The 18,057-nt window shown below is 38.3% G+C and overlaps 1 pseudogene; it reads right to left on the reverse strand.

Moving 5' to 3' along the window:
- Nucleotides 1-4,755: 4,755 nt before the first annotated feature.
- Nucleotides 4,756-5,482, reverse strand: LOC101557712 (proteasome subunit beta type-2-like; annotated as a pseudogene).
- Nucleotides 5,483-18,057: the final 12,575 nt, after the last annotated feature.

An 18,057-nucleotide genomic window follows, 5' to 3' on the forward strand; every position in this document is an offset into this window, starting at 1 on the left:
CAGCTGTGAGACAGTATAGCAGAAAATGAGGAGGGAGACCAGGATAATAATGCAGTCACAATATTTAATGACTGGGAAGATTCTGAATCTGAAAACCACTCCACAAAAAAGCAATCAATAATGTAGATGGAAACCTGGGAAATGATTCAATCAATCATTGCCTTTCTCTGAAGGAGAATGGAGAGATGTCAGAAGAGTTAGATGCCAACATATAGAGAAATAAAAATAATTTCATAGGCTATTAAACTATGCATAGGCACAAGATACAAAGTGGAGAGGATAGAGATTTTGTTGGAAATACCTAAGATAAATACAAAGATAAATCAGCCAAGGATCAGGGCAAGCAATACTTGGAGCTGAGGAGTCAGTGGCATTAGACAGTCACTGAGAATATAATGCATTTGTTTTATTTTATTTTATTTTATTTTATTTTGGTTTGGTTTTGTCTTTGGCTTTGGTGCAGCTCAAGATTTACCCCCTTGCAGTGCTGAAGGAACCATATGTGAGAAAGGGATTGAATCAAGATTAGCCACAAATGAAGCAAAAGTCTTACCTCTATATTATCTTTCCAGCCTTATCATGCATTTTAAACAAAATCCTGTTTATTGACTAGCACTATAACAGTTGAAATTATTTCTTGTATATTTTTACCCATATGTTCTTATAGTAAATAATGCAATAAAAGTTACTTAAGCATATGTATTTTCTAGAAAATATCAGACTTCTAAAAAGCATAGGCTTAGTAAGGTCAAAGTACACAGAATTATAGGAAATTTTTCTTGTTCTTGTTTATTTAAGGTCTATAAAGCAATAAGAAAAAAATTGCAGACACTATGAAAGAATATTTACAGTGTATAATCTTAATGTAAAACAGATTTTTTTGGGCCATGGATTATATGAGGTGGCTTCAGAAATTGGTCATAAAAATGGGCCAAATTGTGTGTGTGCTAAAGAGTCAAAGGCAGTTGAGAAAGAATCAAGAGTAGTTGACTTGTAGTTCTCAAGAAAGAATGGTACAGAACTGAGCCTTTAAATTCTAGTTCACTGAAAAAATTATTTTCAACTTAAACTTGCATTAATAATCTTAAAAAGAATCATGACCACTAATGTTATGGAAAAATTACACTCTTCCTATCTTTGGATGTCTGAACTCAATCATTACCAATCTGGTACAGAGATGACATAAAAATAATTGTATATTTTTGAAATGTAAGACCAGTTTTAATCTATCTCTTTTCCTCCACAAATAATTCTATTTCTGGAAAGAAGAAATACTGAGACTTTGCTGTTTAGTGTACATTAATGTATTTGTTACAGGCTTAGTTATTAGCTCTATTTAAAGGTGCATTTTTGGTTATGAGCATATAGTATCACAGTGTCAAGTAGCTATGTATCTTTAAATTCTACTGTATTCTACACACAGAAGATTTCTATGTAAACTTACATGAACTTATAAGAACACAAGGTATTTGAAAACTATTAAGTGTACCGTGGATTTTGCTAATAGATCTTGACGTTTTCTTAATAGATATATGGGCTTTATCTCCTTTCTCATAAATCACAAATGTTATTTTGTTCTAGATAATTCTTAGCATAACTCCCATCTTAAAGTAACTTTATCCAGATACTTCTCCAACTAGTTACTCCATTTTACTGAAGATTTGTAGGAGACATTTTATCTTCTTTTTGACGATGGATCTCCCACAAAACATTTTGTCCCTCATTTCTTCCAGTTATATCTTGAGCTCACTCTCTCCAGACTTCTCATCACTTGACTGATATCACTCTTGTCCAAATGGATCATGACTTTCTAGATCCATATCCTATGGACACTTCTCTGTTCTACTTTTCCTTCCTTCACATAATGCATTGTCCCTACCCTGAAGCATGTTCATTTGACTTCTGAAACAATTTTTATTCCTATTTTATTTTGTTCCTCATCTCATCAGCTATCTTTCTGTTTTCTTTTCTAGTTTGTTCCCCCAGCTCTCAGCCCTCTGAATCAGAGTATCTCAAGTTCTGCCTTCAGAATTCTCCTCTGTCTACATCTACTTTGGGGTGAGTTCATCTACCCAAGGATCTAAATGCCATCTATACTTGGGTGACTAAATTTACTTTCCCAGCCTGTGAACTTTTCCCGGAATTCCAGGCTCATATGACCAATTCTCTGTGTCTTCATAAGTCAGTGCTAAAGCTTGCATCACAACCACAGCTACCCCTGCTGTCTTGCTTCTAGAAACACCCCGGTCTGTGTAAATAGCCATTGTTTTATCCAGCTTTGCCAGCCAAGAGTCTTGGAGTTCAAATTTTCCCCATACTACATTCAATAACAGTAAACTCTGTGTTTTTTTCACTTTTTATTGGATTTTTTTAATTGAATCACAGCGAGACACACAGTTACAAAGTTGTTCATGATTGGGTTTCAGTTATATAATGTTCCAACACCTGTCTCTTCACTAGTGCACATTTCCTACCTTCAATGTCCCCAGTTTTTTCTCTTCAGCTCCCCTCCCCCAGCCTGTCACCTTTCTCTATGGCAGGTACCTCTCTCTCTCTATATATATATATATGTATGTATATACATACATACATATATATATATTACTCTTCTTTTGCTCCTTTATGTTTGCAACACAATATACTGAAAGATTATCAGACATATCCCTTTACCTACTTTCAACACTCAGTTCAACAGTAAGCTCTTAAAGTTCCTTCAAAACATATCTAAAACTTGACTGTTCATCACCTCATCAGTGTAACACTCTTGTCTAAATTACAAGCAACTTTTCTCTATGATTGCAATGGCACCCTAGCTCGTCTTCCTCCTTCTACCCTTGAATCTTCCCTAACTCAACAGAGCAACACTCTAAAACCCACTGCAAGATCATTGCCAAAACCTCTGCTCAGAGTCTTCACAGTCACATCCATATGCTACATGATCTATTTTGACATCCACAGATCACCTATCTCATATCATAGCCCTTCACCACCCTCCTGATAACAACCCCTAGTACTTTGCCTCAAGCCACATACATTGACCTCCCCACTTTTCTCTTCAGTCACCTTTTGGCCCTTGCTGTTTTCTGTTTTCAGTGTTCTCCTCCAAATATCTACCTAGTCTGCTCTTCCACTTCCTCCAAATAGACCTGTGTTAAAGGGTAAGACCTTCCCAAAAAGTAATCAGCAGGAATAGAAAAAAATATGCTTTTTTTCTTCTCTCACAATAAGGTCTGCAAGGACATGGATTTGTTAACTCATAAATCTTCGGGTTCTCTCACAGTGCCTGGTAAATAAGATACCCACTTTATACTAATTGAATGCATGCATTCATGAATTTGCTGGATAAACATACAGTCCAAAGTATCCCTTCCCTCCCTCTCTCTATGCCATAGGTCTCTTAGGATTTCTGAGCTGCCCACATCTTGCTCAGCTATTTCTCTGTGACACCATCCTCTATTCCTCAGCTCAGGCTAGAGTAGAAACTAGATTCTAGAGGACAGACTGTGGAACTCTTCTTATATTGTAAATTTGACTTTATTTAGCCTCTAACCATATAGATTGCTCGTTTATTCTTTTTTTAAAAAAATTATTGAATCACTGTGAGCTACATTTACAAAACTTTCATGTTTGAGTTTCGGTCATATAATGATCGAACACCCTTCTCTCCACAAGTGCACATTTTCCTTATTTGTTCTTTTTTTCTTATTGAAAGTGGTAAAGCTAAATGAATTTGACAGTATCTACAAAGAACTTTTGAGATAGGTTTGGTTGAAGAGGGCAAAGAATGTTTGTGTTTAGTGTTCCTGCTGGGTAACTTAGTCTCTTTGACCTTGACTAGATTTGATGTCTCAGATAATTCTCCTGTTTAGTAAACCTCCTCTATATAGGATTTTTGTGTGTATTTTATCAACAAGTTGTAAATATTTGATAGGCTTATTTTTTATACTATGTTTATACCAAATAAGTAGAAAGAGTATTTGGATTTGTCAAAATAGCATAAAATGCTATTTTGAAATATGATTTTAAAAAATATCTCATGAAACCTAAATAATTTTTATTGAAATTGAAATTCTAATTTCAAAAGTCTATTAAAATTCAAACTATTTACTTGTGATTTTTGTTAACTGCCAAATAGTAAGCATTTCATTGACATCAATGGAAAAAAGGAAAAAGAAATTGCCAGTGTCTCTGCTTGGCTAGAAATGTGTGTGGCTGTATATAATGCTGTTAAGTTTGTATGAGTATGTAGGCTTATTTCTAGACAATCACTGGAAATGAAAATTTAACCCCAGACCAGAAGTAGTTCCTCTGAGTTGTGGATAGCTCTAACGTGGTGAAGGGCAGAGAAGGCTCAGATATATTAAAAGAAAAATAGATGTTGTTCTTGCTTCTTTCAATATTTTCTCTCTGGCTTTGGCTTTTGTTATTCTGATTACATTACATCTTTGAGTTTTTCTGTTTGCGTTTGTTTTTGCTGGATCCATCAGATCTCTTAGATCTGGTTGCCTACACTCAACTCTGGGAAATTCTTTCTTATCTATAATTTTTTAGTGATTCTTCTCTGAATTTGCCTTCTTCTTCAGGAACTCCAGTGATTCTCATACTGCTCCTCTTGAACTCATTCTGTACTTCTCAATGAGATGAGCTGTATTGAGACGTTTTTCATCCTCTGTTGTTTTCTACAGGTTTTCTGCACAGCTTTTCTGCATCACATCTTGGAACTCATTGATCTTTTTTTTTTTAACTGGAAAGCTTGATTTAATCATATTCAGATTTATTCTTAATTTACCTTTTATCAAGAGAACATGTCAAAAGAGTAGAAAAAAAATAAAGGAACCCATCAAAAATAGTTCCCTAGCAAGTGGGAGGAAGGGCTTGACGTTAGGAAGCCTGTTTAGTGAAAGAAATGTTGTCCAGGTCATGAGTGCCATTTTTGTCAGTGATTCGAACACTGAAGGTTGGCAGATTCAGGATGAAGCGTTTTTGGAGCTCCTCTAGACATTTCCTAAGAAGACCCACTGCATTCTCTCGTGTGATAGTTGGTGTATAGTACCGGTCCAGGATACTGAGAGTCAGGAAGGCACCATAGCTGTGGGCTGCAAAAGGGGCCTTGGCCAAGGCTGCCAGGTAGTCCATATAGTAGAGCGCAGGGCCCTCATGCTCATCGTAGCCAGCGAGGAGAAGGTTGACATGATATGGGGTCCTATTCCGAAGATAGTCAGCTAAGTTTCGATGCGTAAAATTAGCTGCTGCTGTGGATGACAACTCATAACCATTTCTCATTTTATAAAGCTGCACGTTTTTCTGAATATATTCTGCAAACTGTGTCTCCAGCCTCACCAACACATAGGAGTAAAATTTTCTCACTCATCTTAAACACCTTGTCATGATCATCCTTCATCTGGACAATATTGCTCGCGACCACCCGGTCGGAGGCGACAAGCACAAAGTCGAGGCCCTAGATGCCGATGGGGTACTCCATGGCCATGGTACCTGTAAGTCAGAGGAAAAGCGAAACTGGATGGTTCCTCGGCCGCACCAGTGAGACAGCACGCTCATTGATCTTTTCTTTAGTTGCTATTATTCTGCTGCTCAGACTTTTTATTGAGTTTTTAATATCATCTATCAAACTCTTCATGTCACTTATTGTAGTTCTCTCATTTCCATTCTCATACTTACTGTACTTTGCTGATTAACTGTGCCATTGTTTCTTTGAGCATATTAAACATCCTCTACATAGTATCATTAAAGTCAAACAAAATCAAAAAAGGAACTAGATATACAAAGGAAATCCCTTAACATTCCCAGAAGACCTATTAAATGACTCTGTAAGCCAAAGACAATGATGATCTGGATATAGTAAAGCAAAAAACAAAACAAAACGAAACCTCAATGAATGAGCACCCCATCAAGAATTCTCCATCCAACTAGAATATCATTCAGATTTGAAGGAATGAGAAAGAATCTCAGAGTCAAACAGCAGCTTCCAGAATTCATATTCTTAAAACAAGTTTTGTAAGAAGTATTAAAAAACTCAATTCTTAGCATTTTGCCAATGAGTTTGGTATTCCCTCATGGTACTTGCGGTTGCCCTCTGTAGGTTAGCAAAGAACAGTCTGTTTACTTCTAGCTTGCGAAGAGATTTTATACTTTTTCAATAAATTATTGTTTCCCTTATACTGAATGTTCTATGCACATTCATGTGCTGTTTCTATGTCTATAGAGATTTTTGTTAGTCTTTTAATTAATGCAGATATTTAAACAGTATCTACAATATAATTTTTTCTAACAACAATCCCATTTTTAGCACAAAGTACATTTTGATTGTTTTATATGCCTATTCAGCTTTTCCTTTAAATTTTTAATTATCCACCTGTCACTCTTATTCAATTGCATATTTGTAGGATCTATCTAGTACATGTAAATTTAAATTGTATCAGCATAGAAGTTTTTATACTAAATGTTTTTAAATGTATATACCTGTGGACCAAATTGATGTACGACTTTTTTACATTTCAGGAAGTTAGCTGTATTCATTTATATGTATATATATAAAAATACACCCATAATAATTTTTAATGCCTTCATATTTGAAGTATAAGAAAAGAGAGTAAAAGAAGGAATGTCCAAGCTCATACAGGGCTGAGCTTACATAGGAGTAGAAGGGAAAGGCCTTGGGACGCTGGTGGAGAAAAGCAGTCACTGTACTAATGAGTGTGGTGTTAGAACAATTGATGTATGGAGTGTATAATTAACTATGTACTTCAACACAAAGGGTAAAGAAGAATAAAGTAAATATTGGAAGCAAGAGATGTTAAATTTCCTCTTCTGCATCATTGTTTAAAATAACAAGCTGAGATTCCTGTTTCAGGATGGGACAATGAGAAAAAAATTCTGGATTTTTTGGGTCTTGTTTTTGTTTTAATTTATGGGCCCCACCCGATAGTGCTCAGGTTTACTCCTGGTGATGCACTAAGGGATCACTGCTGGCAGGGCTCAAAGGACCATATGTTGTGCCAGTGATTGAACCCAGGTCATTCATGTACAAGGCAATTTCCCGTCTCGCTGTACTCTCCTGCCCCATAGAGTTTTTTTAGTTACAGGTAGTTGACATTTTCAATATTTCACTTCAAACCATAAGTGCTCGACTGACTTACCTTTAGCTCAGTTTGCAATACAACGGCTTGACTACACATGGCTTTTAATATCTCCTACACAGGATACCTCAGTGATTTCTAATTTAAAGAAAATGAGTCCTTTACCCAACAGCTTGATAATCTTTCCCTTGGGAACAACGGGGGGTGGAGTAGGGGGGGCGAGAAATCTACTGTTCATGGCACTAATGATCATCAAATAATAACCAGCTTCTTTAAATGGTAGAGTAAATAGATCTTTATTAACAAAGACTATGCATTATGTGTTTCTGTATCACAGTCTTCAGAAATAGCCTTTTAACAGAGTGAATAAATAAACCATAAAGGGTTACATGCCCTTTACTAAGCAAAATACCAAGAACTTCTATGGGGCAGAGGTTAACTAACTCCTGTATTTACTAATGATAAAGCTAATTGTGTGAAACCATACTCCACCAAATTGAATTTTTTTTTCTTTTAACTTGGACCTCACTATGATTTTAAAAAAAGAAAAAATGTAACTCTCAAATGAAGCTTACTAACTCAGCCTCTCCTGTAGTTTTAACTAATTCATGATTGCAAGCAAAATTCTGAATATATTTCATTTAAAATGGGCAGCCAAGAGCAGTAAATAACTATTCTTTACCAGGGCTGCTCAGGGGAGTACTTTCAATACCCATTAATAGTAAATATTCCTTATTATCCTTTGCATCGGGTTGAATGAACCAAGTGGCACAATTCTGCAGTAATTATAAAATATCCTACATTATAGGAGAATTAAAAACAGCAAATGAATCATCTGGAAAGCTGCCATGGTTTTTCTAAAATTCTGCACACACTGTATGTGCATTTTAATATATAATTTTAATTACGCAGTTCTTCCCAGCCAACTCTTCTCATCACTTAGCCTGTGTGAGTGTGTGAGAGAGAGTGTGTGCGTTTCTTTTACCTTGATTACAAAAGCAAACCATATTCACTGAAATTAGAAATATCTGTGAATTTCCAGAGAAAACAGAGGGTTTGTGTTTGGATAAAGCCTGTAGAGGAGGAAGAAACAGAGTAACCTTGTGAGCCTGGTCTTCGTATCAGACACCAACTAAGGGAATCCACTGAGGGTTGGCTCCATGAGCCAGTGGGCTGAGGCCGCCTTTAACATGCAGGACACTGGAGTTAATTAAACTGTTACTGGCTCCGATCTGTCATCCTACCCATGTGCTCGACCCCAAGTCCATTTACATTTCAGAATGAAAAAAAAAACACATTCTCAGGCCTGTTGATAGACCATGTTTACTGTCTCTATTGATTTGCTCCTTTTGCATAACCTTTATGTTTTAATTATCCATAGTATTTCTGGAAGGCTTTTCTGCAGTGCTTGCTATCTATCTGATGAGACTTTACTGGCAATTACTGAACATGGGGAGTATACCTTTTAATGGATTCCCAGGCTTCAGAGTTATTACATGATTCAGGAGTGAAACTGCTAAGAAAAAATATTGTTACGTGACTGAGAGGCTATTTTCAAGCCACAATTGTGCTCTCAGTAGAAGCAGTAAGCTCTGAGTATTTGCCTGCTTTGATGGAATATGCCTCCTAGGATGATTTTACTTAGAGGATGCTGTAAGAAGAGCATACACCAGGCAGCTATCAATCGCATAATAAATATACAAATTTAACACCTGGAGATCTGGCATTGTGTGAAAGAATCTGGGGCCAGGTCTTTTCTCAAAATAAATATTTTTATTGACTGAAATTTCTATTTATAATAGAATAACTGTAGATCACACAATGTATGTGTAGTCATTTTAGGAAGCAATTACCGAGTACTTACATTATCTCCACACTGTACTAAGAGCTAGTGACCAGCTCATGATTATAGGGTGACACAAAACATTTTACACAAGAGAAAGAGACACAGAGTGGCTAAGTCATATGCCGTGGGTTATAGCACCTGCAAGAGGATTTCCTTAGGATGAACAATTCTGGAACTCAGTAGCTTAACTACTGGGCAGTAACTAGGGGATCTATCTTAATAATAGATTCTGAACGTCACTAGGAAAAAAATAAAGACACAGTTGTGCAACTGTTTCTAAAATTCAATAAAACTCCAAATCAGTTGTAATATTGAAGGCTGTCAATGTGTACTGTACTCTATTTTAAGGAGTTTAACCATTCCATATGGAATCCTGTTAGGAGAACCATCAAGGAAAATAGATGAAAAATCATATTACTTAAGTTCTCTCCACTCTTCTAAAATCAAGAAATGGAAAATCCCATGACCCCGAATTTTCTGGTTTCTCATTAATGCCTCAGAGGCAATATTATTGTTAGGAAACAGAGTGCCCATTCAGTGTTTGGTGTTGTTATAAAGGAATATGGCAATATTCCGCCCGAATATTGCAAAGCAAATTATAAATCCAACCTCCGCCATATTAATTCCAGTTGTAAAAGTGAGGGAAACAAGGAAGAAAGAATCTTCCTAGCAAAAGAAGAGTCAGAAAAACTAAGGTTTTGAAAACAGATTAGGCACATCAACCTCAGTAAATCAACCAGCCTCTGTTCCACACTCACCCAGCTGTCCGTTCATCCATCCATCTGTCCATTCATCCATCAGCTCATGACTCTCTTATTTGGTAAACAAAGCACAACAGCATTAGCATTCCGAAGGGAGGTTGCCTGGATTCTCAAAGGCTTTGCTTCACAGAAGCTATATCACCTTGGGTAAATAAGCCACTCTAGCATAGTGTCTCCATCTGTAAAATGGGGATTATTTATGACTCAAATTGAATGAATTACTAAATATAATGAATTCAGAAGAGTGATCTGTGCCATGGAAATACAGTGTAAGCATCTCTGTTGTCCCAGTTATTGGTGGCAAGTGCAGTAGTATCTTGGGACACACTGCCAGTTCATTCAATAACATCTCATCCAAATAGTTGTATAGCATTGATCTTTTCAATAATTCGCTTGTAAACTTTAAAAAGGAGAGCAGTAAGGCACAGTCCTTGATGCTACACTTGAAGAGGCTTTTCAGTTGTTTATGTGGCTCGGTTATTATAAAGAATACTACTATGAACATTGAGGTGCCAAAATCTTTTCAAGTGAATGTTTTTATGGTCTTTGGACAAATGCCTAGAAGCCAAATTCTGCCATTTTTTATTAAGTAACTGTGATTTACAAAGTTAGTGATAGTTGAGTTTTATGCATATAATATTTCAACACCAATCCCAACACCAGTATCAACTTCCCTCCACCAGCGTTCCCTCCCTGCCCAACATGTTACTGAGTTTTAGTGGTTTCAGCTTAGATCTCATATTTTCAGTGTGTTGAGTCTATATTTTGGATATATGACTATACCATTTACCCATATTACCAGTATAACTAAAGTCCTGATGACTGTTAACCCATTACTTTCAGTTCTCTACCCTTGATTTCTTTCCTTCTCTGTCCTCCTCTCTAAACACTGGGTCAGAGATGGTCTAGGCATCGCCCTCATACTACATTTCCTCAGCCTAGATTCTGTATGCCACAGATAAGTGAGATCATTCTGTATTTGCCTTTCTTCTTCTGGCTTACTTCACTCAACATGATATCTTTCAGTTCCAACTACATAGCAGCAAATTGCATTGTTTAGTTGTTCCTTGCAGCTGCATAGTATTCCATTGTTTATGTATACTGCATAATCTATCCATCTGTTGTTGGATACCTAGGTTGATTTCATACCTTAGCTATTGTACTGAGTGCAGCAATGAATAATGATGTGCATATAATATTTTGAGAGTGTTTTTATGTTCTGGTGTTGGATGCCCAAGACTGGTCTTGCTGTGTCATGACTTTTTAAGCACTCTCCATACCTTTTTCCGCAGAGGCTATCTTAATTCTATATTCCCATCAGCAGACCCCTTTTTCTCTGCATTCTCACCAGAACTTGATGCTTTCAGTCATTTCAAAGTAGACCATTCTAACTATGATTTTGATTTTCATTTCCATTATACTGACTGGGCTTGTTTTTTTTAATGACTTTTTAAGGGGTAGGATTTGTTTCAGTGCTAGAAATTGTCCATTAGACCAGCAAGTTGAGGGTCTGTCACACAGAAAATCTCTGTGGGCCCATGCAAAAGGGATCACAGGGAATCACCAGAAGGAAAATTACCTGTTGCCTAAACACAGCAGGGTTTCTTTCCACATTTGCCTTGTTCAGTCTGCCAGTGCTGATGCTCAATTAACATCTATGGATTCCATAGGAGAAAGAGCCCTTCTGTCTATGAATAGGTAAAATGTGCATTTTCCATTAATCTGTATCATAATAGTGATTTTCCATAGCTTTAATGAGAAGAGAGAAAGAGTCCAGAGGAAATTGGTCTGGTCTCTGGTATATGGGATAAACATTAAAAATTAAAGTCTCCTTCTGAAACTTACTCAGTTCATTTTTTAAAAATTTTTATTAGTGAATCACTGTGAGGTACAGTTACAGACTTACAAACTTTTGTGCTTTCATTTCAGTCATACATTGGTCGAGTGCCCATCCCTCCACCAGTGCCCATTTTCCATCACCAATGATCCCAGCATCCCTCCCACCACCCCCATCCCGCCCTCCCCCCACCCCACCTCACCTCTGTGGCAGGGCATTCCCTTTTGCTCTATCTCCTTTTGGGTGTAGTGTTTTGCAGTAGAGGTATTTCAGTTCATTTCTTAAGACATTGGAGAGCTGAAGGAATGAGGATGTTCTCCGTTTGTTACTTTGCTCATGATGAGTTTGAGGTAAGACTGAATTTAGAAAATAGCAATCAGAATCTCTGTCCAAGTGTGCCATCCTATAGCTGATCTTATTTATGTGCCAAAATTTATCCTGCCAAGAAGTATGATTCCTTAGCATAGGGAAAACTGGGCACCCAATCCTTTGTCTTTCTAACTGACCACATGAATTGGATGTTTGGTCCACACTCATGGCTTTTGAGACATCTCTGTGTTGTCAGCTGCCCTCACGTTCCTACATCTCTTATCAGTTCGAAAGACTTTACTGTCCCTTTAATGGGAGAGCAATAAACAACAGTGAAAGGAAACCACATTTATTTTCCATTTGCTTTATGGCAGTGAGGAACTGGACTTAATCTGGGGATAAGTTACCCAGGAAGCTGTGAGTGTGCAGATGCTGGGCCTCCTTAAGTGTGGGTCTACTTGGTGGAAAAGTATTTACTGAGTAAAAAGGTAAAAAGTATTTACCTTAACTGCTTGGGGCCCCAAGGGGGTGTTCACACATACACAACTTGGAAATCTGGTTCCATGCCAGTCACCCCACTAGTGGGTCACCTGGCCTGGGAACTAACCCTCTCTTCTCCAAGTATCCTTATCTTTTTGCTCACAATATTATTCCCTTGGCTTTGTTTCCTCTGCATTCTCCCCACTGTCTCTGGTTCTCTCCTTCCCATGGGATGTGTGTCCACAGGCTCTCTTAAGGTTAGCATTGTTACAGGGACCTGACACAGGTGAACTTGAATGTGGCCCACTTTCTGCTGAGGGCAGCCTCTTGCCCTCACTGTTGCCTCTGGTGTGACAAACTCAGCTGATGCAGCAGCCTCATGTTTAGGAGTGTGGGGAGAACCTGCTCTGTCCCATTATTGGCCTGCTCTTTCCTTGAGGGCTCTTGCCCTCCACATGGCTCTCTGGGTCCCCAAAATAAGCAACATTAGGTGTTTATTGGACTTAAGACTGCCAGTGGCTGAGATAGTTTCAGAATTAAAATGCATCCTCATTGTCAGAGAAAGCAATGACTGCAGAGAAGGATGAGACCCTCCTTAACATTATTCACCTACTTCATATTCTCCAGCATTAAAATACTCTCTCCCCCATTTTCTCACAGAAATAATTTCTGAATAATGGGCTGGGAGGGCTTTGTATAGCCCCATCGCAGAAAAGAGTAGATAAAATTCACACAGAGCATTTGTGCATGTTTAAGTCCTAGAATTTAGGAAATTAAGAAGCCCCCACCCCTTTCTTGCAGAAAGCATGTGAAAGTATTCTTTGCCTCCTAAATGGATTTAGTCTAACTGCCTAATTCATTATGCTAAAACCATGAAGCAATTTCCTGTTCAAAGCCCAGCTCACAGACTCTCTGTTGTCAAGTATTTGAATTTCAGATTAGAAATGTGTTCATTTGGATAGCTTGAAAGGAAAGCTTTGTTGTCAACTTGGCTTTCTGTTCTGCCAGAAGCCAAATCCCTCCTCTTCACCCATCACCAGCAAAACACCAGAATGATGCTCAGAATGATGACTTGAAACAAACACCAACCCCCTGGTCTGAGTGGTCAAAGCAGTGGTTCCAGGATATTCATTTTTCCTAAGAATATAGTTCTCACAGATGACTATTATTGGCTGTTAGGAAAATAGAAGCCAATGTGTAGGGTTGCCACTATACTTTCTGTTCTTCACACAATGAATGGGGAGAAGGACATTTTAAATAGAATATCAGCTCTATCAGTAACTGAGCCATTTGTCACAGAACAGTAAAATGCAGTGGGGGAAGTTTTATCTTGTCATCAGCCACCATGTACCCAGGACATCACAGTCCCATCCATTTGCCATTAGTCACCACACTGTCTCTTTTGGATCTTGAGAAAAAAATATAAAGTTGCCAAGAAAATCAGAGGTCATGCTTCTTAGCTGAATAAAAGATGTGAGGTTGTGTGTGTGTGTGTGTGTGTGTGTGTGTGTAGAAAGGAAGGAGTCATTCTGATAAATCTATAGGGATAAAATAGACTTCGTTGCCTAATAATCATGAAATTCTGAATGGGGAGAAATTTGGGCTACTTATTATCATATACATTTCCAGAGTTTTTGAAGCTGCAAGATGATACACAATAACATATCTCTTGACCATCTGTATATTTTCTTTGAGGAAGTTTCTATTCATGTCTTCTACCAAATTTCTGATGGTTTTGTCGGATCGTTTTGGTTTTTTTTTTGTTGTTGTTGTTAAGATTTATTAGTGATCTTGCCACACTGAGCAGTGAAGAATCCTGGCCGGCGGGCACTACAATGCTCCACACCCCAAACTGAGAAGATAACACCAGGGTGTCCCAGAGGGAGCAGGTGCAGTGTCCTTGCCCTCTCCAGATGGAATCCCAGTGACCATGAGCTTCTACAAACATGGTTTCGGTATGTGGGGACCAGAACTATTTCTCCAAACCATAAGTGTTTGTAAGTAAGTGGCTGCATGACCTTTACTGATATACAAAGATGCACTCAGGAACGGATCCTCCGCCCCTGAACAGCCGTGATCCTAGAGGCACACAAACCAATCTCAGAATGCAGTGGCTGCTGACAGGAATGCTCCTGAACTGTGAACTAAGCTACGGCCCTGTGCCGCCCCGGGAGGGGAAGGGTTTTTGTCCCTCGGCCTTTTCCCCTTTGCAGCAGCATGGCGACTGCCACCTTTCAAAGCCAATTGGACAGAGAGGTAGGAGCTTTCAGTGATGGGGTGCATGGGAAATCTCACGATGGCAAGGGGCAGAACCAGCCATGCTCCCTGCCCAGACAAGACCCCAAGGCAGCCATCCACAAATGGCTCCTTTGCTCCTGAACGGCCATGATCCCAGAGGCACACAAACCAATCTCGGAACGCAGTGGCTGCTGGCAGAAATAACTCTGGACTTAATTACGGAAATACCAGAGTTCCAAAACCACATGGCCACTACTGCGGCTGTGCAACATCACATGCTCTTCATTATCAGCAATAGAAAACAAATGAACTAATGATGCCTTTTCGGCAGGTCTGATTGCTGGGAGAAATATCAAAAAGTAATAGTGGATTTTCTGTCGAAAATTGAATGTAATCAAAGTAAAGAGAGAGTAAAGTGAAAATCATCTGCCACACAGTCAGGGTGGGGGCTAGGATGGAGGTATACCTGGGTTCTTGGTGGTGGAACATGTGCACTGGTGAAGGGATGGGTGTTTAATCCTTGTATGAATGAGGCTTAAACCTGAAAGCTTTATAACTGTTCTCAGAGTGATTCAATAAAAAAAAAAAGATTAGTGCTATATATACTGGAAATTAGCCCTTTGTCACATGGGTGAAGGGCAAATTACTTTTACAGTCTCTGGGTTTTCTTTTTATTCTGTTCATCATTTCTTTCAATGGTTTCTTTATTGTGAAGAGTGTTTTAGTTTGGTATGATCCCACTTATAAATTTTTATATTTGTTGTCTATGCATTTTGTGTCAAAAAATTGTTGCCCAAACTGATGTGTCCAGGAGCTTATTATTAATAGTTTCTTTAGAATCTTAATGGCTTCAAATCTTTCATTTTCGGTTTTTAAACCAAGTTAGCTACAGTTTTGTTGTTATTTGCTTCTCTCTTACACATTAATTAACCATATGTGTGGAGTTATTTTTGGACTTTATTTTGTTTTTTGATGTACATATCTATTTTGTCCTAATACCATACTGTTTTGATTACTGTTGCTTTGTAATTTAGTTTAAAGTCAGGCAGTATTATTCCTTCCATCTCTGTACTTTTTTTAAAGGTTGCTTTCACTACTTGGGGTCTCTTATGTTTCTATATAACTTTTGGGAATTTTTGTTCTACTTCTAGAGAAGTGATCATTGGAATTTTTTAATTGATTTGTAATATTTGTATAAATTCTCCTACTTCATGAGCTTGGAATATCTTTCCATACATTGGTATCTTCCATTTTTTTCATCAATGTCATATTTTCATCAAGGTCTTGTTTTTATTTCAGCTCTTTCACTTTCTCATTAAATTTACTCTTAGATATTTTTATCATTTTGGTCACTGTCACTGTCCCGTTGTTCATCGATTTGTCTGAGCAGGCACCAGTAACGTCTCCATTATGAGAATTGTTGTTACTGTTTTTGGCATATTGAATATGCCACGGGTAGCTTGCCAGGCTCTGCTATGCAGGTGGAATAATCTCGGTAGCTTGCTGGCCTCTCCGAAAGGGACGAAGGAATTGAACCCGGCTTGGCTGCATGCAAGGCAAACATCCTACCTGCTGTGCTATCACTCCAGCCCTGAAAAAAGATTGAAGTAATTTTATTAATTATTCTTGGATTATTTGATAGAAATAACCAGTTAATGTCTGACCCCAGTCTTTGAATCTTTGTTGATCTGTTCAGAGTTATTTCATCTTGGTTTGGTGGTTTATATGGTTCGAGGAATTTAAACATTTCTTCTAGATTATCCAATTTGTTGTCATATTATTTTTCGCAATTCGGCTCTTGAGTTTTTGTATTTATGTGTTATCATTTGTAAGTGCTCTTTCATTTCTGGTTAATTTATTTGAAAAAGTTTGGAGTGTCCTATTAAAAAATAGTTAATTTTGTTCATTTGTTACCTCACAAGTGGGTCCCTCCTGGGATATAGTACTCTTCAGACCTTTTGGTGCCAGTGCCAGGATACCAGTTGTGGTCAGAAGTGGTCAAAGACCATACTCCAGTGGTGTGCAGAATTATACCCAGTGGTTTTGGGACATGAAGTGGTGCCAGGGAATGACTGTATATACTACATGCATCTTATAGCATGTCTAATCTCTCTGATTTCTTGTTAATTTTTTTTTTTTTTTGCTTTTTGGGTCACACCCGGCGATGCACAGGGATTATTCCTGGCTCTGCACTCAGGAATTACCCCTGGTGGTGCTCAGGGTACCTGAATCAACCCGGGTCGGCCGCATGCAAGGCAAACACCCTACCCGCTGTACTATCGCTCCAGCCCCTCTTGTTAAATTTTTTAAAGACAACTTTTCATTGGTCTTTATTTCATTTATTTTTTTTGTCTTTTTAGTTTACACCATAAATTTCTGATAATTATTTCCTTTCAAACTAACTGAATTCATTTTATTTTTATTTTTTTTATTGAATCACCATGTGAAAAATTACAATGCTTTCAGGCTTCAGTCTCAGTTATACAATGCTGAAACAACCATCCCTTCACCAGTGCCCATATCCCACCACCAAAAAAACAAAAAGTACACCTCCCATCCCGCCTACCCCCCCTCCCGCCTTGTAACTGATAAATTTCACTTCACTTTCTATTTACTTTGGTTACATTCAATATTTCAACACAAACCTCACTATTACTGTTAGGAGTACCCCACTAGAGTCAGACCTGTTGTGAAGAGATATGAGGTCTCACGGTTTTGGATTTCTGTACTTTAGCAACTAAGTCCAAGGAGATTTCTTCCAGGTATTGGATCACTGCAAGCTTGTAAACCCCATCTGTGGTCATCATAATATGGTGGTCACCATGCCCTTCACCCCCGGCAAGGAAGAGGCGAGAGAGAGAGAGAGAAATACCTTTCCCCTCCCGGGCAGGCATGGGGCCGCGGCTTCGTTCTCAGTCTGGAGACATTCTGCGAGGAGCTGCCCATGCCGAAATATTTAGCTGGCGTCTAGAGTCATGCTCGTGCAGCTGCGGAGAGGCCGCACACACGTGTGGTCCCCGGGATCACATCTTGGTGGCAGCTGAATTCATTTTTTATTATTTTCCTTTAATAGTAACGTTTAGTTATTCTCTTTTTTGTTTCTTTATGTGGCACTGTAGCACTGTCATCCCGTTGTTCATTGATTTCCTCGAGCGGGCACCAGTAAAGTCACCATTGTGAGACTTGTTGTTTTTGGCATATCGAATACACCATGGGTAGTTTGCCAGGTTCTGCCATGCGGGTGGGATACTCTCGGTAGCTTGCCAGGCTCTCCGAAAGGGATGGAGGTATCAAATCTGGGTCGGCCGCATGCAAGGCAAATGCCCTACTTGCTCTGCTATTACTCCAGTCCTATTTCTTTATATATAGGAATATATTATTTATAGTAACACTCTCTAGAAATAATTTTGATTTATTCCATAGGTTTGCTTTTGTATTTCCACTTTATATGGCTTAAGGTAGTTTTTATTTCCCTTCATATTATTGATT

This window comes from Sorex araneus, chromosome 6, assembly GCF_027595985.1.
Source record: "Sorex araneus isolate mSorAra2 chromosome 6, mSorAra2.pri, whole genome shotgun sequence".
NCBI classification, from domain to species: domain Eukaryota; kingdom Metazoa; phylum Chordata; class Mammalia; order Eulipotyphla; family Soricidae; genus Sorex; species Sorex araneus.